This window comes from Choloepus didactylus, chromosome 1 (genome assembly GCF_015220235.1).
Source record: "Choloepus didactylus isolate mChoDid1 chromosome 1, mChoDid1.pri, whole genome shotgun sequence".
NCBI classification, from domain to species: domain Eukaryota; kingdom Metazoa; phylum Chordata; class Mammalia; order Pilosa; family Megalonychidae; genus Choloepus; species Choloepus didactylus.
The window spans coordinates 158,770,015-158,792,673 of NC_051307.1; positions in this window are offsets into that span (position 1 = coordinate 158,770,015).

The following is a 22,659-nucleotide window of genomic DNA, read 5'->3' on the forward strand; positions in this document are numbered from 1 at the left end:
ATTCCTCCCTCCCTCTCTTCCTTCCTTCCTCCCTCCCTCCCTCCTTTATCTATCTATCTATCTATCTATCCATCTATCTATCTATCTATGTATATATCTATCTATCTAATCATCATAGAGTTACAAAGGCAATGAAGCAATAAAGATTTGTGGGGCCAATATCCCCAAAGGAAGGGGAGTTCAGGGAGGTGAGCCATACATTTGGCACTGCTTTTCCTCTTTTGACATTTGTAAATTTGGGAATGGTGGCTGAAAGGTTGACAAGAGGAGCAGAGATCAGTAGCTGACAGGCTGAGACAGGCAGAGCTTTGGGCAGCTTCATGGTGCACAAGAGACAAAAATTGTAGTTCAGAGCATAATACCCAGAACGAGCAACCCTAGTAAACACTCCACATTTTCTGAAAGGGTTATCTGAAAGGGTTATTCCTTAAGGATAAGGATAAACCAGAAATATGTGAGCTCTTATAGGAACTGAACATAAAGAAAAATGCTGCAAAATTCCATAGGAAAATTATTTCTAGTCCATAAATTTTCTACCCTTCAAACTATCAATAAAATATGTGGTTAGACTAAAAATATTTTTAGACTTGCAAGATCTCAAAAATTTTACCCGCCTGCTCCTTTTCTCAGAAGATAATGGAGGATGTGTTCCACCCAAATGAGGTGAATGAGAAACAGGAAACAGAAGATTTACACAGGATTGGGGCAACAGAGAATTCCCCAGGTGATGAAAAGAGAAATCCTAGGAGGACAACTAGGCACTAGCATAGTAGAGAGGGCAACTTGTCCAGAGTGGAAGACATTGAAAATCTCTAGGAAATATTTTCTCAAGAAAAAAAGGAAGAGAGAGAGAGAGACAGAGAGAGAGAGAGAGAGAGAGAGAGAGGGAGAGAGAGACGTGGTAGTGGTGACGGAACAAGCTATATTAGGAATATCTACAGATACAAAGTCACAGATAATTAAACTTCATAGTGTTTTCTTATGACCCTGAAAACTATGAACTTTATACCAGTAAACTTAAACAAAATGAGCAATTTTATAGAAAAACATGACATCAAAACTGACTCAAGAACAACTAGAAATCATTACAAATTGAATCTTTCAAAAGAAACACACACACTATAGAGGGATACTACTAAACCCTAAAAGAGAGGATACTTTATATCATTTTTAAAAAGTGCTCCAAAGAATTGAGAAAGAAGAAAAGCACCCTAAACTTGAATAGCCTTGATGTTAAAACCAAATAGGAACGATAACAGGAAAATTGCATGCTAATTTTATTTATGAATGTAGAAATAGATCATTTTAAATATTATATTAGAAAATCAAATCTAGTACATAAAATCATAAGTTGTGCACGAGTGGGGAAGAAATAAAGGATAATTTAATATTATAAAGTCTATTAATTTATTCATTATAATAACAGATTATAGAAGAAAACCCATATGAGCATCTCAACAGATGCAAGGAATGCATTCAATGAAATTCAATAGTGAGTCATGAAATTTTAAAAAGTAATAAAAACCTTTTAGCAAACTAGGAATAGAAAATACTTTATTAATCTATTGAAGCATATATTTGCTGTGGTAGGCTGAAAAAAGGTCCTTAAAAGATATTAGGACCTAACATGTAAATATTACCTTTTTTTGGAATAGAGTCTTTGCTGGTATGATTAAATTAAAGGTCTTATGATGGGAAGATTATTCTGGGTTGTCTAGTATTCTCTAAGTGCCATCACACGTGTCCTTACAAGAGAGGCTGAGGGAAATTGCACACCCAGAGGAAAAGGTGATGTGAAGATGGGGGCAGTGACTGGAGAGATGTGGCCACAAGCCAAGGAACACCAGCAGCTACCAGAACTGGAGGAGACAAGGATCTGATTCCCCTGTAGATCCTCCAGAGACAGTGTGTCTCTAGTGGCAATTTGATTTCAGCCCAGTGGCACCGATTTCAGACTGCTGGCCTGAACTGTGATAGAATACATTTATGTCTTCAATCCATCCAATTTGTGGTAATTTGTTACAGCAGCCACAGGAAAATAATACTTCTGCCAAAAGTCTACAGCAAACTTCATACTTAATAGTGAAAGTTTAGAAGCATTCCTCTAAGGTCCGGAGCAAGACAAAAATGCCCTGTGTTCATTATTCTTCTGGAAAGTTTGGCCAAGATTATCAAACAAGTGAAGAAAGAAAAAATATGAGGACCAGAAAGAAAGAAACAATTCATTACTCATGGGAGAAGTGATCCAAGAGCATCTACAAACTGTTAGAACCAATAAAGAGGTCAAGAAGATTGGTGACTCCAAGAACAGTAACATTGCTACATAATGAATTGGAAAATGTTTCATTTATACCAACATCAAAAACTATGCAGTACCAAGGAATAGGCTTAATCAATAGGTGCAAAGAAAGTTATAAAACTTTTTTAAAGCATATAAAAGAAGACCTTAGTAAATGAAAGCGTTTACCATGTTCATGACTAGGAAGACTTAGTATTGTAGAGATGGTACATCTCCCAAATAGGGTTTTTCACAGACCTATTCTAAAATATCTGTTTTTGTTTAACAAACACATACATACTGTTTACTGTGTGCCATGCACTGTATTAAGCAATTTACAAATATTAACTCATTTAATTCTCAAAACAACCATATAAAATAGATGCTATTATTACCCTCATTTTACTGATGAGTAAAAGGAGGCTCAGAGAGGTTAAGTAACTTGGCCAAAGTCATGTAGCTAGTAAATGATTGAGTGGAGTTCAGATTCAGACAATCTGACTTCAAAAACCATGCGTAACTGCACAATATAGAGTGCATAAAAGTTTACTCATATGTGGAAATGTGCTATGTAGATGGCATACCAAATAAAGGGGGAAGAAATAGGCCATTAAATGGGACTAAGAAAATTATCTATTTGAAAAAAGATATAATTTGATATGCACCTTACACCACATGGAAATTCCAGATGGATTAAAGTCATAAGGGTAAAAAAATGTGAAACTTTTGGAAGAAAGAAAGAATATCTTCATGACATTGAGGAAAGAAAAATACCTTAAACAGTACACAAAAACAGAAATCATAAAGTAAAATATTGATAAATTTGAATGTGTGAAAATAAAAAGATCTGTCTGGTAAAAGAAATCATAACAATTTCATCAAACAATTCAGCAGCTAGGAGAAGATACCTACCACTGAAATAAAAATAAGTGATTAGTTTCAAGAATATGAAACAATTTCTTAGAAATCACTATGGAAAAGAAAAACAACCCAATAGAAAAAAAAGGGGTGGGAGGAGTAGTAAAAATACATAATGAGAGAGGAAGATACCCAAATAGCTAAGAAATATGCTTAACTTTACTAGTAATCAAGTAGTTGCAAATTAAAACAGAGAGATAAGATTTCACTTCCAATGAAATGACAAAAATGAATACATTATGAAAATCAAGTAGTGAAAAGAAGATGGGGGAATAAAAATAACTCATGTTTTATTGATAGGAATGTGAATCATTCTTTCATTCATTCATTCACTCATTCAACAAATATTTATTTAGTGCTTCCTAGGAATATATCAGTGAACAAAACACAAAAATTGCTACTGTTGGAGCTTATATTCTATGTGGGTGAGTGAGGAACTGAATAGAAAATAAAAAAATAGGTTAGTAAATTATATAACATGGTGGAAGGTGTTTAAATGATATGGAAAATAATAATAGAGCAGATTAAAGGGGATTGGGAATGCCTGGGGAGGAAGTTGCCATTTTAAAGAGTAATCAGGGTCAGCCTCACTGAGAAAGTGACATCTGAGCAAACATGTAAGGAGAAAAGAAGTAAACCATGAAATCAAATAGGACACCAGGTTGTCAGAGAAAAGGCCCTGAGACAGGAGCATGCCTGGGGCCTTAGCAGAACAGCAGGGAGCCTGTGAGGCTGGAGCATAAAAGAATATATATGTATATACAATATATATTAAATTAAAGATATATATACATATATAAAGATATATATTTACAATTTATATATTTAAACCACATGACTATAACTTATTCCATATATCTTTTATTTTTCTTTTAACAATAAACCTAAAATACTGTTGCCTATTAGAGCATACAGATCTACCACATTCTTTTTTATGGCTGCAGAGTATTCCATATTCCATACAACTCACACAGTAAGGGGCATATAAATTGTTTCTTTCCTTTTTGCTTTTAAAAAAAAGTTGAAATGAACATTCTTATACATACATATTTGTGCAATGGACAAATACATCCAGAAGTTAAATTCTTTTTTTTTTGGAAATCCAGTTTATTTCCATGTTGTAAACAGATCCAGTCAATTGCATGTAGTTTTTCTGCATGTATAATTCATCAAAATAAGTTTTCCCAGTTCCTAGATGTGGAATTTCTGGGTTAAAATTGCCAAACTTCTCTTCAAGGAGCTTGCATAAATCCATAGTCTTTCAGTAGGTATGGAATTACATATTTCCTAACTATACTGTTTTTTTAAATCTTTAATCTAATAGACAAAACATGATATTCTGGTTTCATTTTGATGCGTATTTTCAAAAATATTTATAAGTGAGTTCGCACCAAATATTAAAAATACATTTTCTCTTTTTTACTATTACTTTTATGGTTTCATTTTTTTATACTTAAATTTTGACCCAAGTGATTTTTCTACTTTTTAAATAGAGAAGTTATGAGTTTACAGAAAAATCATGTATAAAATGTATGCATGACACAGTAAGTACTGTATATATGTGATTGTTAAATAAAAATATATATTTTAGAATAGGTCTGTGAAAAACCCTATTTGGGAGATGTACCATCTTTACAATATTAAGTCTTCTTATTCATGAACATGATAAATAGAGGATTCCCATTCACAACCCCATTTTTAACACCTTTCATTGATGTGATACATTTATTACAATGAAAGCACATTTTAATAATTGTACTACTAGCTATAGTTCATGGTTTAACTTACAGTTCACTGTTTGTGTTGTGCAGTTCCATGAATTTTTAAAAAAATTTCATTCTAGTAACATATACACAACCTAAAATTTCTCCTTTTAATCACATTCAAATATAATTTAAGTGCTGTTAATTATGTTCACAATGTTGTACTGCCATCACCACCATCTGTTACCAAAACTTTTCCTTTGTCCCAAAAAGAAATTCTCTATATTCTAATCTTAACTCTCTGTTCCCAATCCCCACCTCATCCTCTGGTAACCAGTACTCTGGATTCTGACAACATGAATATGTGTATTACAGTTATTTCATATAATATGTGAGATCATACACTTTTTGTCCTTTTGTGTCTGACTTATTTTACTCAACTTCAAGGATCATTTATGTTGTTGCAAGTACTTGTCACAAGTATCAGAACTTCATTCCTCTTCATGGCTAAATAATATTCCATTGTGTGTATATACCACATTGTTTATCCATTCATCAGTTGATGGACACTTGGATTACTTCAATTTTTAGTAATTGTAAATAATGCTACTAAAAAATCAGAGTGAAAATATCTGTTCAGGTCCCTGCTTTCAAATCATTGGGTCTATACCTAGAAGTGGGAATATCAGATCATATGGTAATTCTACACTTAACTTTCTGAGGAATTTCCAAACTGTCTTCCACCGGTAGGCTGCACATTCCTACCACCAATGAATGAGTGTTTCTATTTATCTACATCCTCTCCAACAACTGGAATTTTTGCTTTTTTAAAAATAACATCCCTTCTAATTGGGGTGAAATGGTATCTCATTGTGGTTGTGATTTGCATTTCCCTAATGGCTAAAGATGTTGAGGATCTTTTCACATCGTTTTTGTCCATTTGTATATCTTTGTTGGAGAAATATCTATTCAAGTCTTTTGCCCAATTTTTACTTGGGATCTTTGTCTTTTTGTTGTTGAGTTAAAGGATTTCTTTAGTATTCTAGATAATAAACCCTTACAGGATATGTGGTTGCCAAGTATTTTCTCCCATTGTATAGGTTGTCATTTTACTGTCATGAAAAAGCCCTTTGATGCACAAAAGTTTTTAATTTTGATGAGGTGCTACTTATCTGTTTTTTCTTTTGTTGCTTGTGCTTTGGGTATAAAATCTAATAAATCGTAGTCTAACACAAGGTCCTGAAGATGCTTCCCTACATTTTCTCCTAGGAATTTGTAATTCTGGCTCTTATATATAGGTCTATGATCCATTTATGTTGATTTTTATATATGGTGTGATTTTTATATATGGTTTCATTCTTTTGAAAACAGAGATCCAGTTTTCTCAAAACCATTTGTTGAAGAGACTATTCTTTCTCAATTGACTGGTCTCTTCCTGTTGTCAAAAATCAGTTACCCATAAATGTGAAGGCTCTCTTTTCGATTTCATAGGTCTATATTTCTGTCCGTGTGCCAGTACTATGCTGTATTGATTGCTGTGGCTTTGTAATAAGGTTAAAGATTGGGAACTGTGGGTCTTTCACCTTCTTCATTCTTCTTTTTCAAGGTGACTTTCACTATTCTGGGCTGTTTACCCTTCCATATAAATTTGATGATTGGCTTTTTCATTTCTGCCAACAAGGTTTTTGGAATTTTGATTGGGATTGTGTTGAATCTGTAAATCATTTGGGTAGAATTGACATCTTAACAATATTCAATCTTCTAATGCATGAACACAGACTATCCTTCCATTAATTTAGGTCTTCTTTGATTTCTTTTAGCAATGTTTTCTAGTTTTCTGTGAAACCTTTACAGTCTTGGTTAGACTTCTTCCTTTTGATGGTTAGGTTCATGTGTTTGCTAAAGCTGCCAGAAATGAAATATACCAGAAATGGATTGGCTTTTACAGTGGGGGAGTGGCTGGTATTAGTTCACAAATTTGCAGTTCTAAGGCCATGGAAGTGTCCAAACTAAGGCATCAACAAGAGGATACATTCATTGAAGAAAGGCTTATGGCATCTGGAACCCCTCTGTCAGCTGGGAAGGCACATGGCTTGTGTCTGCTGGTCCTTTGCTCCCAGGTTCTGGTTCCAAATGGTTTCTCCAAAATGTCTCTGGGCTTCTGTCTCTCTTAGTTTATCTCTCTCTGCTCCTGTGCATCCTTCCTTGTTCTTACAGACCATTTCTCTCCAAGCATCCGGGGGTCCTCTCTTAGCTTCTCTGGCACGAACTCTGGGCTTCTGTCTTAGCTTAGCATCTCCAAACATCTGGGTCTTTTTCAGCTCTCCTCATTCAGGTTTCAACGTCTGTCTCCAAAATGTTTTTCAGGGTGTTTTCTCTCTAGTGTCTCTCAATGTCTTCAAAATGTCCTTGCCTTTTAGCCTTTCAGAGAGGATGCCAGTAAACTAATTAAGACCCACCTTGAATGAGTGGGGTCACATTTCCATGGACATAATATAATCAACAGTTCCCACCCACAATTGAGTGGGTCACATCTCTGTGGAATTAACCTAATCAAAAGATCTCACCCACAATAGTTTTGCCCCCACAAGATTGCATTAAAGAACATGGCTTTTTATGGGGGTACATAACAGATTCAAACACCACAGCAATGTTTTCTAGTTTTCTGTGAAACTTTACATCCTTGTTTAGGTTTCTTCTTTGTGATGCTTAGGTTCATTTGTCAACTTGGCCGCATAATGGTGCCCAGTTGTTTGTTCAGGCAAGCACTGGCCTAATTGTTACTGTGAGGGCATTTCATGGATTCAAATTATCCATAAGTTGATTGTATCTGTGAATATAATTACATCTACAATCAACTGATAAGATTGCCTTCAGCAGTGAGAGACATCTCATCCAATCAGTTAGAGGCTTTAAAAGCAGAAGTGATGATTTCAGCAGTCAAAAGAGAGAATTTTCATCTCTACTTCAGTCAGCCAGCTTCTCCTGGGGAATTCATCAAAAACCTTCACCAGAGTTTCCAGCTTGCAGCCTGCCCTGTGGTATTTGGGCTCATGCATCCCCACAGTTGCATGAGATGACTTTACAAAATCTCATAATGTTTACACATATCTCCTGTTGGTTCCATTTCCCTAGAGAACCCGGACCAATACATGCCATCTATAAAAATGTTTATAAATATATAAATCATGCCTTCCATATAAATTTGATGATTGGCTTTTTCATTTCTGCCAACAAGATTGTTGAAATTTTGATTGGGATTGTGTTGAATCTGTAAATCATTTGGGTAGAATTGACATTGTAACAATATTTAGTCATCCAATTCATGAACACAAAATACCCTTCTATTAATTTAGGTCTTCTTTGACTTCCTTTAGCAATGTTTCTTAGTTTTCTGTGTTCAAGCCCTTTATATCCTTGGTTTGATTTATTCCTAGATATTTTATTCTTTTAGTTGCTGTTGTAAATGGAATTTGATTTCTTGATTTCTTCTTCTAATTGTTTATTGCTGGTGTATTGAAACACTACTGAGTTTTGGGTGTTGCTCTTGTATGTCACCACTTTGCTGAATTCATTTATCAACCATAGGAGCATTGTTGTGGAATTTTCCATGTTTTCTGTATGTAGGATCATGTCACCTACAAATAGGGAAAGTTATACTTCCTTTCCAATTTGGAGGTCTTTTATTTCTTTTTATAGCCTAATTGTTTTGGCTAGAAATTCCAGTACAGTGTTGAATAATAGTGGTAAAAGTGGGCAATCTTGTCTCATTCCTCATCTTAGAGGGAAAGCTTTCAGTCTTTCACCATTGAGTATGAGGTTACCAGTGGGTTTTTTATATATGCCCTTTATCGTGTTGAGGAAGTTTCCTTCTATTCCTAGCATTATAAGTGTTTGGGGTCAAGAAGGGGTGCTGGATTTTGTCAAATGCCTCTTCTGCATTAATTGAGATGATCATGTTGGTTTCCTCCTTTATTCAGTTAATGTGGTGTATTACATTGACTTTCTTATGTTTAACCACCCTTGCATACCTGGGATAAATCCCACTTGATCATAGTGTATAATTCTTTTAGTGTGCTGTTGGATTCTGTTTGTTGGTATTTTGTTGAGGATTTTTGAATCTATATTATAAGAGCTATTGCTCTGTAATTTTCTTTTCTTGTGGTATCTTTATCTGGCTTTGGCATGAGGGTAATTTTGGTCTGGTAGAATGAATTAGGGAGTGTTTCCTCCTCCTCAATTCTTTAGAAGAGTTTGAGCAGGATTGGTGTTAATTCTTGGAATGTTGATAAAATTCCTCTGTGAAGCCATCTGGTCCAGGACTTTTCTTTGTTGGGAGGTATTTGATTACTGATTCATTTTCTTTATTAGTTATTGGTTTGTTGGGATATTCTGTTTCCTCTTGAGTTAGCATGGATGGTTTATGTGCTTCTAAGAATTTGTCCATTTCATCTAAGTTATCTAATTTGCTGGCATATAGTTGTTTATGGTATCTTCATATAGTCCTTTTTATTTCAGTGAGGTTGACAGTAATGCCCCTTTTTCATTTCTGATTTTAGTTATCTCTGTCCTCTCTCTTTTTTCCTTCATCATTCCATCTAAAATTTTGCCAATTTTAATGCTCTTTCCAAAGAAACAACTTTTGGTCTTGTTGATTATTTATTTTTATTCTCTATTTCTTTATCTCCACTCTAATCTTTGTTATGTCCTTCCTTCTGTTTGATTTCAGTTCAGTTTGCTCTTCTTTTCCTATTTCTCCCTGTTTTGAAGTTAGACCTCTGATTTGAAATTTTTCTTCTTTTTAATGTAAGCATTTAGAACAATGAATTTCCCTCTCAGCATTGCCTTTGCTGTATCCTATAAGATTTCAATGTCATATCTTCATTTTCATTCACCCCAAGATATTTTCTAATTTCCCTTGTTATTTTCTCTCTAACCCCTTGGCTGTTTCAGAAAATGTTTACATTCTACGTATTTCTGAATTTTTTTTCTCTATTATTGATTTCTAACTTCATCCCATTGTGATAGGAGAACATATATGACTTCAAAATTTTTGAATTTAGTGAGACTTGTGACCTAAGTTATCATCTATCCTTGAGAATGATCCATGTGCATTTGTGAAGAATGTGTATTCTGTTGCTGCTGGGTGAATTGTTTTATACATGTCTGTTAGGTTTAGTTGGTTAAAGTATCATTCAAGTCTTCTATTTTCTTATTGATCAGCTGTCTAGATGTTCTATCTATTTTTTAAGTGATGTATTAAAATCCTCTACTATTAATGTAAAATGGTCAATTTCTCCTTTCAAATTTGTCAGTATTTGCTTCATATATTTTTGGTATCTGCTGTTGGGAACATATATATTTACATTGTTATGTCTTCTTGTTGAATTGACCCCTTTATCTGTATATAATACCTCTCTTTGTCCCTCTTAACAGTTTTTGACTTAAATTCTATTTTATCTGATACTGCTATAGCTACCTAAGCTCTCTTTTGGTTACTACTTTCAAGGATATTTTTTTCCATCCTTTCACTTTCAACCTACTATGTCTTTGAACTTAAATGAGTCTCTTGTAAGTAGTATATAGTTGGGTCATGCCTTTTTATCCATTCTACCAATCTCTGCCTTTTGATGGGGGAGTTGAATCTACTTACATTTAAAGTCACTAATGATAATGCAAGACTTTCTTCTGCCATTTTATTATTTAGTACTTGTAATTCTTATACCATTTTTGCCCCTCAATTCTTCCATTAATGCTTCCTTTCCTATTTATCTGATTTTTTGTATTGTACCATATTGAGTCCCTTCTCATTTCTATCTGGGTATATTTTTCATATAGTTTCCTTGTGGATACCGTAGGTTTAAAATTTAACATACCAAATATATAATAATTATATTTGATTTGATACCAACTTGATTTCAATAGCATATATGTACACGTTCCTATAACCCCCATCTCTCCATCTTTTTTTGTACTTGTTAGAAATTATATCTTTGTACATTTTATGTCCAAGACCATAGTTTTATCCTTACTTTTTATGTATTTCCATTTTAGCACCTGTAGGAAGTAAGAAGTGGAGTTACTTACCAAAAAATATAATACAATAATACTGACATTTATAATTACACATATGGTTGCCTTTACCAGAGGTTTTTATTTCTTCATGCTGCTTTGAACCACTGTCTCATGTCCTTTCCTTTCATTCTGAAGAATTGTCTTTAGCATTGCTTGTAGGGCACATCCAGTGGCGATGAACTCCCTCACCTTTTGTTTATCTGAGAATGTCTTAATCTCTCCATTATTTCTGAAATATTGTCTTGCCAGATACAAAATTCTATTTGGCAATTGTTTTCTCTCAGCCCTTTAAGTATTTCAACCCATTGCCTTCTTGCCTCCATGATTTCTGATGAGAAATCAGCAATCTATCTAACCAGGACTCCCTTGTACATAACACATTTCAGAACTCTCTCCTTGTCTTTTGCATTTGACATTTAGATCATATGTGATGAAGCATATTTTTTCTTCAAGTTTATCTTGTCTGGTATTCCCTGAGCTTCTTGGATGTGCATATTCACATTTTTTGCTAAGTTTGGGAAGTTTTCTGTCATTATTTCTTTGAATGTTCCTTCTGCCCATTTCTTTCTTTCTTCTCCTTCTGGGACTCCCATAATACATATATTGGTAGATGTGATGGTGTCTCAGAGGTCTCTTATGCTATTTTGCATTTCATAATTCAGTTTTCTCTCTGTTCTTCATCCTGACTCATTTCAATTGCCTTGTCTTCATGTTAACTGATTCTTTCTTCTACCAACTTTAATCTGCTGTTGAAATCCTCCTGGAAATTTTTCATTTCAGTTATTGTGGTTTTCAATTCCAGTAGTTCTGTTGATTTCTTTTTAAAATTTTTATCTTTTCATTGAGATTTTCATATTGTTCACTTGTTTTCCTGATATCCTTTAATTCTTTCTCTGTATTTTCCTTCATCTACTTGAGCACGCAGAAGATCATTTTTTAAAAAAATCTTTGGTATGTCCACATTCTGGTCTTCTTTGTTCATGTTTTCTGGATTTTTATCCTCTTCATCTTCCTTTGGATGGGCTGTCATTTCCTTTTTCTTTGTCTTGTAACCTTTGTTGCATGCTGTACATTTTAATATTTTAAAATGTTAACTCTGGGACCCATTCGCTCATATGTCTGTTTCTTGCATTTTTATCCCACTGATGTTATGATAGAGATTTTCTTGAATGTCAGGAGCTAAGCAAACAAAACTAAGAAAACCTAAACAAAAACACCCTTCTCTGTCTTTGCAAATTGACTTTGTATTGGCTAGTGCTCTATTGGAGTTCAGCCCTACTATCAGAAGATCACCCAAAGGGAAATGCAAAGCACAGGGTCCTCCCTGACTTTTCCTGGGCTTGTGCTTGCTAATGGCCTTAAGAGTTCCCCTGTTTGCAAGAGTTTGAATACCCCCTCTACTCCCTATGAAACATACCTACTCCCAATCTGTTTTTTTAAACACAGTTTTATTGAGATATATTCACACACACTACAGTCATCCACACTGTCCAATCATTCACTGTACCCATCATATAGTTGTGCATTCATCACCAAAATCAATTTTGAACATTTTCCTTACTCCAAAAAAAAAAAAAAAACAATAAAAATAAAAGTAAAAAAGAACACCTAAAACATTCCATTCACCCAACCTACCCTATTTTTCATTTAGTTTTTGTTCCCATTTTTCTATTCATCTGTCCATATACTGGATAAAGGGAATGTGAGCCATGAGGTTTTCACAATCACACAGTCACACCATGTAAGCTACATAGTTATGCAATCATCTTCAAAAGTCAAGGCTACTGGGATGGAGTTTGACAGTTGCAGGTATTTCCTTCTAGCTATTCCAATACACTAAAAACTAAAAAGAGGTGTCTATGTAGCACATAAGAATGCCCTTCTGAGTGAACTCTCAACTCCATTTGAAATCTCTTAGCCACTGAAACTTTATTTTGTTTCATTTCACATCCCCCTTTTGGTCAAGAAGATTTTCTCAATCCCACAATGTCAGGTCCAGGCTCATCCCCAGGAGTTATGTCTCACGTTGCCAGGGAGATTTACACCCCTGGGAGTCAGGTCCCACTTAGTGGGGAGGGCAGTGAGTTCACCTGCCCTGTGGGCTTAGTGAGAGGGAGGCCATATCTGAGCAACAGAGGTCCTCTGGGGGAGACTCTTTAGGCACAAATGTAAGTAGACTTCCTCGCTGGGTTTTTCACTTCAGGTCTTGATGCAGTTAAACCTTTGCCCCAGGATGCCCATCGTTATTATTTCTTACACTGCTTGTGTTGTCTGAAGTTGATTTAGCCTGGAGGGCCAATTTTGGAGGGGGACAGAGAGTAGTTTTCCAAGTCAGTCGTTCCCAGCCAAATAAAACCAGGGACCCACAAAAGGAGCACTGGCTGGCCAGCTCCAAACTTCCCTTGGGAGGAGATGTAGGAGGAGCCAACAAGGGAGCCACAAGCTTCTTCCACAGCTCTTGACTTGGCCTCTGCCCAGAAAATGTGACCCTTCTCCCAACCTCCACAGCTCTGAGGAAGCATATCATCTTTAAGTGTCCCTAACCACCTTTGTCCAGGGTGGGCTGGAACAACAGCCAACCTCAGAGCCGGGCCCCAGGATCCAAAGTATGTAATCAAAATTAATGATCAGCTGTCAGAATATGTCCTCCTAGATCTTGGGGGACTGGATTTGTATGTCCGTCTCTGGCACCAGCAAGATATGCCAGGGCCCGGGCCCCATTACTGCCTGCAACGAGAGTGGGGAACAGGTGATGTTTTCCACTGTGTGGAGAGAGCAATTTACTGGTTATTTATCACAATTTACCAGCCTCTTCCGCCCGCTCATCCCTGGATGCTGTACAGTGTTTTACTGGATTCCAGAGTTTCAAAATAGTTGATTCAAACAGACTCTGCCTATTTAATGGCTGTTCTGGTAGAAGGACTGTTTCCTGGAGCTCTCTATTCTGCCATCTAACCACAATCTCCTCTCTCTTTCCTCCCCCAAGTAATTCAGTTCTGATAAAATAAATAAGGTTGTGATTAAGGTTGATTTGGTTCCATAGGGCTAGTCAGTTGTCACAACATCATTTACTGACTAATCCATCATTTCTCCACTGACTGATAATGCCAAATTTCGTAAATTAAATTCCTCCATGGTCTTGCTTTTCTTTCTGAACTCTTTTTCCTGATGGCCTGTGTATTCATGTGCAAGTACCAGATTGTTTTAATTATTGTAAGTTTATAACCTGTTTTACCATTTGTTAAAAAATTCTTCTTTTACAGATTTGTTCTGGCTATTTTCAAATATTTATTTTTCATCTGAAATTTGGAATAATCTTGCCTAATTTAAAAATTTAAAAGAAACATTCTTTTACTTTTTTTGAAATATGATAGTTTAATTTAGGAAGAATTAACATTTTTAATATATTGAGTCCTTCTAAGCAAGAACACAGTTGGTCTTTTCATTGAGTCTAGTGTTCTTCTGTGTCTCTCAACAAAACCTGAAAGTTTTCTTTATATAGGTGTGGCACATTTCTCATAGTTTTTCTTTATTATTTCTTATTTCTTGTTGCTCTTTTAAATAGGATACTTTTTTCCATCAGTGTTTAGTGCTTGTTTGTCCATAGGGAATCTGTATTATAACTAGATATCTTACTGACTTCTTTCTTTTCTTTAAAATATTTTTCACTCGATCCTCTTCAGTTTTCCAAGTTTAAAAGCAATCACATGTAAAAGTAATTATTTTGCCTCATCTAGTAAATGCTATACATACCTTCATTCCTTCTCTTGCTAAATTGCATTAGCCTGAATTTCCAGAGTAATGCTAAATAAAAGTGTTGATGGGGACATTCTTTTCTTATTTCCTAGTCTAATAGAATTGCTTCTAGTGAAATTAACGAAAACACTTTGTATATAAAATGAACCATAATATCATATATATAAAATAACAAGAAAGTTTCTCCTTTTTCTTTTAATGTAGATAATTCTATTAAAATATTTCCTTATAGCAAAACATCCTTTTATTGTGGTACATTTTACTTATACTGAGCTGCAGAATTGTATTTGTAAGTAGACAAAGAAATATTTTATTTGTGGATTTTACAGTGACATTCTGGAGGGATTGATTTGTAGTTTTCTATTTTTGTGCCATCTTGGTCAAGTTCTATTGTCAAATTATGCTGATTTTGCAGGCAGAATTTGGAAGAGTTCTTTCTCTCTTTATGGTTGAGGGCAGTTCACATAGTTTTGGAATTTTGTCATGATTATATTATTACATTTACCTCTGAAACCATTTCTGCCAGACAGCTTTCTTGAGGTAGATGTTTGAAATTTCTGTTTCCTGAAAAACAAGCTATCATTTGATTCAGGTGTCATTTATTTGCATAATGCCAAAGAAAGTATGTTATAAGTCTTTGAGTTCCATCATTATTGAGGTTTTTATCTGCTTTCATTTATAATTCTGTGCTGGCTCTTTTTTTTTTACCTGATTAGATTACATTAACTTCATCTATTTTATAGACCTTTGAAAATGATTGGCTTTTAGATATAATTTTAATTAGGATAAAAGGCAAAGATGATATAATAAAAGGACCTGGAAGTACAGTGGCTTAAACAAGATAGAAGTTTCTTGCTCTTTCATTTAACAGTTCAGCTAGTGCAGAAGGTGCAGATTCTGTTTCACAAGGTCATTCAGGGACCCAGTTTCTTTCCCTGCAGCAACACCCATCCCAAGGGGAGTCTTTATCTGTTTGGTCAAAGTGGGATCCTTGCCAAGTCTGCATTCCAGAATGAAGAAGTGGAAAAGGGAGGAAACAAGAGGCAAGAGGTTTCCTTTAAATAAGTGCCATAGAAGGGGCACTCATCATTTCTGCTCACTTTCATTAGTGAGGGCTTAATCATATGGCTCCCAGAGCTATAGAAAAGAACGGAAAATGTGGTCTCTGCAGCACTACGATGCACCCAGCTAAACTCTATCACCACAAAAGAAGGTGAAAATAGACTGAGGGATGCTTGCAGTATACAACAGATCAGCTACCCACAATTTAACATCACCCTGCTAATCTTTTAGCCTACCTCCTACAAATGAAGCCTGCCTGTGATTGTTTCTGCACCTTAACCATACATTAAACTGGTCCAGAGATGCCAATACAGAATGCCTGCATGCACCTTGAGCTTATTTTTCCAAAGAAGAGAGTAGATATTGTTCTTGTAGAATGAACAACCTTTTTAAAAGAATCCCAAGTACTGCATGAGATCTACAAAGGCTTGTGTTTGTTTTCTCTTACCCTGGTCCAATTTTCAAGCTTTGCTTCAGAGTTGTGTCTCTTTCTGAGTTTTGTCTAGTTTGGAAACTTTTCTGTTTTTGTTTTTTTTTTTATTGCTCAAGTTAATTTTTTTTTATTGAGATTGTTCACATACCATACAATTATCCAAAGATCCAAAGTGTACCATCAGTTGCCCATGGTACTATCGTAGAGCTGTGAATCCATCACCACAACTAATTTTTTTTTCAATTTTTAGAATATTTTCATTACTCCAGAAAAGAAATAAAGACAGAAAGAGGAAACTCAAATCCTCCCATATCCCTAACCAACCCCCCTCCATTACTGAATCATAGTTTTGGTATAGTACATTTGTTACTGTTGATGAAAGAATGTTAAAATACTACTAGCTGTAGTATATAGTTTGCAATAAGTATATATTTTTTCTTATACGCCCCTCTATTATTAACTTCTAGTAATAGTGTCATACATTTGTTCTAGTTCATGAGAGGGATTTCTAATATTTGTACAGTTAATCACAGACATTGTCCACCACAAGATTCACTGTTTTATATTCCCATCTTTTAACCTCCAACTTTCCTTCTGGTGATGTACATGACTCTGAGGGATGCTTGCAGTATACAACAGATCAGCTACCCACAATTTAACATCACCCTGCTAATCTTTCAACCACATTCACAGACCATTCATCACAGTTAGTTATTCTCACAACATGCTACCATCACCTCTGTCCATTTCCAAACATTTAAGTTCACCCTAGTTGAACCTTCTTTGGCCCTGTTCTATATCCTGCTAACTTATATTTCATGTCTATGAGTTTAAATATTATAATTAGTTCATATCAGTGGGACCCTGCAATATTTGTCCTTATGTGTCTGTCTTATGTCACTTAATATAGTGCCTTCAAGGTTTCTTCATCAACCCATTTTTTTAAGATGGTTTAGTTCACACACCATACATTCCATCCTAAGTAAACAATCGATGGTTCCCTGTATAGTCATGTATTTATGTATTCACCACCATCACCTCTATCTATATAAGGACATCTCCATTTCTTCTGCAAAGAAGGAGGAAGAGTCAAAGAAGGTAGAAAGACAAAAAAAAAAAAAAAAAAAAAGAAAAGAAAAGAAAAAGAAAGATACAAAACAAAACAAAACATGACAGCTAGGAAGCAGCAAAAAGAAAGATAACATTAAACTAAAGTAGAATAAAGAGTCAGACAACATCAATAATGCCAAAAGTCCCATACCCTTCCCCATGTCCCTGCCATATGCATTTAGCTTTGGTATATTGCCTTTGTTATATTAAAGGAAGCATAATACAATGTTTCTGTTAATTATAGTCTCTAGTTTGCATTGATTGTATTTCCCCCCCAATCCCACCCTATTTTTAACACCTTGTAGTGTTGACATTCATTTATTCTGCCTCATGTAAAAACATATTTGAACCTTTTATCACAATTGTTGAGCACTCTAGGTTTCACTGAGTTACACAGTCCCAGTCTTTCTTTCCTCTTTCCTTCTGGTGTCGCACATGCTCCTAACCTTACTCTTTCAACCATACTCACAGTCATCTTTGTTCAGTGTACTTACATTACTGTGCTACTATCTCCCAAAACTGTGTTCCAAACTTCTCACTCCTGTCTTTTCCTTTCAGTCTGTAGTGCTTCCTTTAGTGTTTCCTGTAGAGCAGGTATCTTGTTCACAAAGTGTCATTGTCTGTTTGTCTGAGAATATTTTAAAGCTCTCCCTCATATTTGAAGGACAGTTTTGCCAGATATAGGATTCTTGGTTTGTGGTTTTTCTCTTTCAGTATCTTAAATATATCACACTACTTCCTTCTTGCCTCCATGGTTTCTATTGAGAAATCCACACATAGTCTTATCAAGCTTCCTTTTTATGTGATGGATTGCTTTTCTCTTGCTGCTGTCAGGACTCTCTCTTTGTCTTTGACATTTGATAATCTCATTGTTAAGTGTCTTGGCATAGGTCTATTCAGATCTATTCTGTTTCGGTTATGCTGTGCTTCTTGAATCTGTAATTTTATGTCTTTCATAAGAGATGTCAACTTTCATTGATTATTTCCTCTATTATTGCTTCTGCCCCTTTTCCCTTCTCTTCTCCTTCTGGGACACCAATGATATGTACATTTCTGCATTTCATGTTGTCAATGAATTCCCTGAGACGTTGCTCATGTTTTTCCATTCTTTTCTCTATCTGTTCTTTTGTATGTAGGCTTTCAGTTGCCTTGTTATCCAGTTCCTGAGTGTTTTCTTCTGCATCTTGAGATCTGCTATTGTATGTCTCCATTGTGTCTCTCATCTCTTGTGTCTTGCCTTTCATTTCCACAGATCCTGCCAGTTGTTTTTTCAAACTTTTGATTTCTACCTTATGTATGCCCAGTGTTTTCGTTACACACTTCATCTCTTTTGCCATATCTTCCATAAACTTTTTGAATTGATTTAGCATTAGTTGTTCAAATTCCTGCATCTCAGTTGAAGTGTGTGTTCCTTTGACTAGGCCATAACGTCATTTTCCTTGGTGTAGGTTGTCATTTTCTGTTGTCTAGGCTTCTGGTTTCCTTGGTTACCCCAATCAGGTTTTCCCAGATCCGAACAGGCTCAGGTCTCAGAAGGAGGCAATGGTATCATGTCTCCCTGAGGGTGTGTCTTAGAAGATTGAAGCACCCTGTGAGGCCTCAAGTCACTGTGCTTTTCTGCCCAGCAGGTAGCACTTGTCAGCCTTTAGCTCCAGACTGGTGTAAGGAGGTGTGACCCATGGCTGTTTTACCCCAGGCTCTAGGGTTTGGTTCTGAATGGAAAGTGGGTAGTAGAGCTTGGCACCACCTCTTTCCTCTCAGGAAAGAACAACCCCTCCACCCTAGGGAGACGTCGTTAGCATTTGAATAATCTCTCTGCCTGTGCTATCGCCATACTTGTCTGGGTTGGAGCGCTGGGAACTGAAAGTGGCTGAGGCTTTCTCTACTGAGCCAATAAATGGACAGAAATCTCCCTTTCACAGCCAGTTCATGGCCACCCTCAGTTTCACCCATCGGCCAGAGGCAGCACACAGTCCTCTGGGCTCCCTCACCGTCCCAGAGAAGTCCTCTGGCTCTCCAAGGTCAGCCATCACCAGAAGCCTCTGTCTGCTTGTTGGTAATTCATAGCTTGTGTTGAGCAGTCCACATCTGTTAATTAAAACCACAGTTGGAGCTCAGCTGAGCTATATTCACCTGTTCAGAAAGTGCTGCTCTCTATCACAATGAGGCTTTGCAGTTAGGGCCATGGGGGGAGGGGGCTCCTGGCTCAAGTCTGCAGTTTTTACTTACAGATTTTATGCTGCAATCTCAGGCATTCCTCCCAATTCAGGTTGGTGTCTGATAAGTGGAAGGTCATGGTTGTCCCCCCACAGCTATTCCAGATTATTTACTAGTTGTTCCTGGTTGTTTCTTAGCTGTTCCAGGGGGACTAACTAGCATCCATGCCTCTCTATGCCGCCATCTTAGAGCCTCCCTCTCCATGTTAATTTTAACCACTTTCATAAAGAAGAGTGGGCCAGGAATACCTTTCCCAACAGGAAATAAGCTGAATATCTTGTTCCTAAAGTCCATTTTAATTCCAAATATATTTTATATTTGAATATTTCCAAACATTTGGTTCTCCTTATGTATCAGTCAGGGTAGGTTAGGTTACACACAGTTACAGCTGTCCCCAAATATCTCATTGGCTTAAAACAACAAGGAGTTTTCCTTCCTTAGTCACTTTGCATGGGTATCGTAGATTGGCAGGGACCCAGGCAGGCTCATGTGGCAGTCACATCTAAATATTGCTATTTGCCATATGAGATTAAAAAAAAAAAAGCAAATGCAGCTAAGTACATACTGATTCTCAAATCCTGTGGCCACACCTAACTTCAAGTGGGTAAGGAAATACAATCCTATCACATTCTCTGAGGGAACAGCACTAATGACTCCCCAACACAGATTCCCCTTAAGGTTCCCCTGGGTTCACAGCCTGGGTTTACAGAAAAATCTGGTCTCACATCTTTTTCCATTCTGGTGTTCCTTTGTCCCTTTACTACTTGGTTCCAGGTTCTCAAGAGGTCCCACTCCCCACCCAAGCCCACTTGGTTGATAAGATGCACATCAACATCTCTAGGTCTCATTGTTTTCCCAGACAAAAACCCTTGTTTTATAAATCTGATTCCCAGAATGTTTGTCACATGGTAAGCAGGGGAGATCTTTCAGGTCTTCTGAGTTTTGTTGCTTCTTGCTTAAGAACATGCAATAGGTGATTCTGTTTAGTTACTAATAATGTATCAATATTCATTCATCAATTGTACCAAATGTACCACACTAATGCCAGATTTTATTAATAGGAGAAACTATGCAGGGTTGGGTATGGGGTGTGGGGGAAGGCAATATATAGGAACTCTGTACTTTATGTGTAATTTTTCTGTAAGCCTACAACTATTATTAAAAATAAAGTTTATTAAAAATGTAATCTGAATTTAGAATTTTTGGAAATGGCCCTATGGGAGAAAGGGGGTGTAGGGTGGTAAACTGTATTCCAAGTATGAGGTGTTGTCTGAAGGAGACCATCCATGGGGCCAGTGCATCAAGAAATGATTTTTCATGTGCGTGGCTGTGTCTGGAGTAATTTGCCAGTCCAGATTATAACCAGGAGATGTTTCAGTCAGATAAAGTCAGCCCCAGTTTCCTTCTCCTCCACTATTCACAATATATTTTCACCTTGGTTTTATTTTCTATTCATATTTAACTTTGTTACATGTAGGCTCTTGTGTTGCAAATACTCAGTAAACTTAAATATGATGCCTATAAATCCCATTTCATATTCTGCACAAAACCCCTAATTCAAATACCAGCTTCCCCTTAAAGTCTAGGATAGGTCCACTGTAGAGGATCTGTGCGGTTGACTTTACAAAGGGATGAAAATCAGGCCAATAAAAATGTCTACACTTCTCTTAACTTGAGGCCAGTTCAGGAGCATAAATTAATCCTGACCTTCGGTGAAGCAGTATTTCAGCTGAGACTGAAAGAGCTTCTTGTCAATGCATTTATGTATCTAAGCGCTCTTGGCTATTAAAAAAAAAGTCAGTCCCTGGCACTACTGGAAAAAAAACATCAGCATGCAGACCTAGGAAGCACACTGGATCATGTGGATCCTCACAGACCTGGAAGTCCTTATGACAGCAACCAAAACGTTGCTGTGTCTGATATTTGTGGCCATCTGGGCTGAAGGGGCTTGGTTGGAGGTAGAACACTGTTTGGCCCCTCTGGGCCTTGGTCAGTCATTGGAATCACAGTGACCGATCAGACCCATTCTTCTGTTGGGACGATTCTTTGAGCCCTGCTACCAACAACAGAGAAACTGTCAGGCTCCTATTAGTAATGGAACATAAACTGAGAGTTCATACACAACTCAGCTTTGAGAATATTAGTTTCTTTAAATACAATATTTTCAATTGCAGTTCTTAGAAAAGACAAAGAAAACTTTAGATGGAAGGGAAAATTTTTAATTTTAGGATTTTAAGAGACAGTATGCCTTAGTGGTCAAAAGCACAGCTCTGGAACCAGATTGCCCTATTCAAATTTCAGCCATGCTTCATAATGTTGGACAATTTACTTAACCCTCTGTGCCTCAGTTTTCTTATCTGAAAATTGAGTGTAATAATTGTACCTATCCCATAAGATTGTTTAAAAATTAAAATGAGTTAACACATGTAAAACCTTTAAAATAGTAAGTGGTTGATACATATTAGCCATTATTTTTATTATTGTTGTTTACCACATGTAGGACAAGAAGCAGACTAATGACATGGTTATAGTTTGATTTCCTGCTAGCACTACATATAGTTTGTCTTTCTTGAATTTCAAAACAATGCCATGATGTAAATATTGTCCATGTGTTCATTTAACCTAACTTGTTTGCTTCATTCATTTATTCAGCACATATTTGTTTTAGGCAAGAGGGTGAATTCAAAACCTGTTAACTCCCTCTTGGTGGAAGCAGATATCTGCTGTTTTAGTTTTGCCTTCTCTCATATTTCATGTAAATGAAACCATACATTATGTAGTCTTTTGTGTCTGGCTTCCTTCATGTAGCATAATGCTTTTGAGATTCTTGCATCTTGTGTGTATCAGTGGTCTGTTCTTTGTTCTGCTATGTAGCATTTCATTGTAGGGATTTACCAGTTTGTTTATTAATTTTGAGTGACTGATATTGTAACAGATTTATTGAGGTATAATTTACATTCCATAAACTGCATTATGTTTAAAGTTACAAATTAATAAGTTTTGATAAACAAATACACCCATGATATCATCACCATAATCAAGAATGAATATATCCATTACCTCCAATTTCTCCCTTTACCCTTCTCCACTCCCTGTCCCTAGGCAAC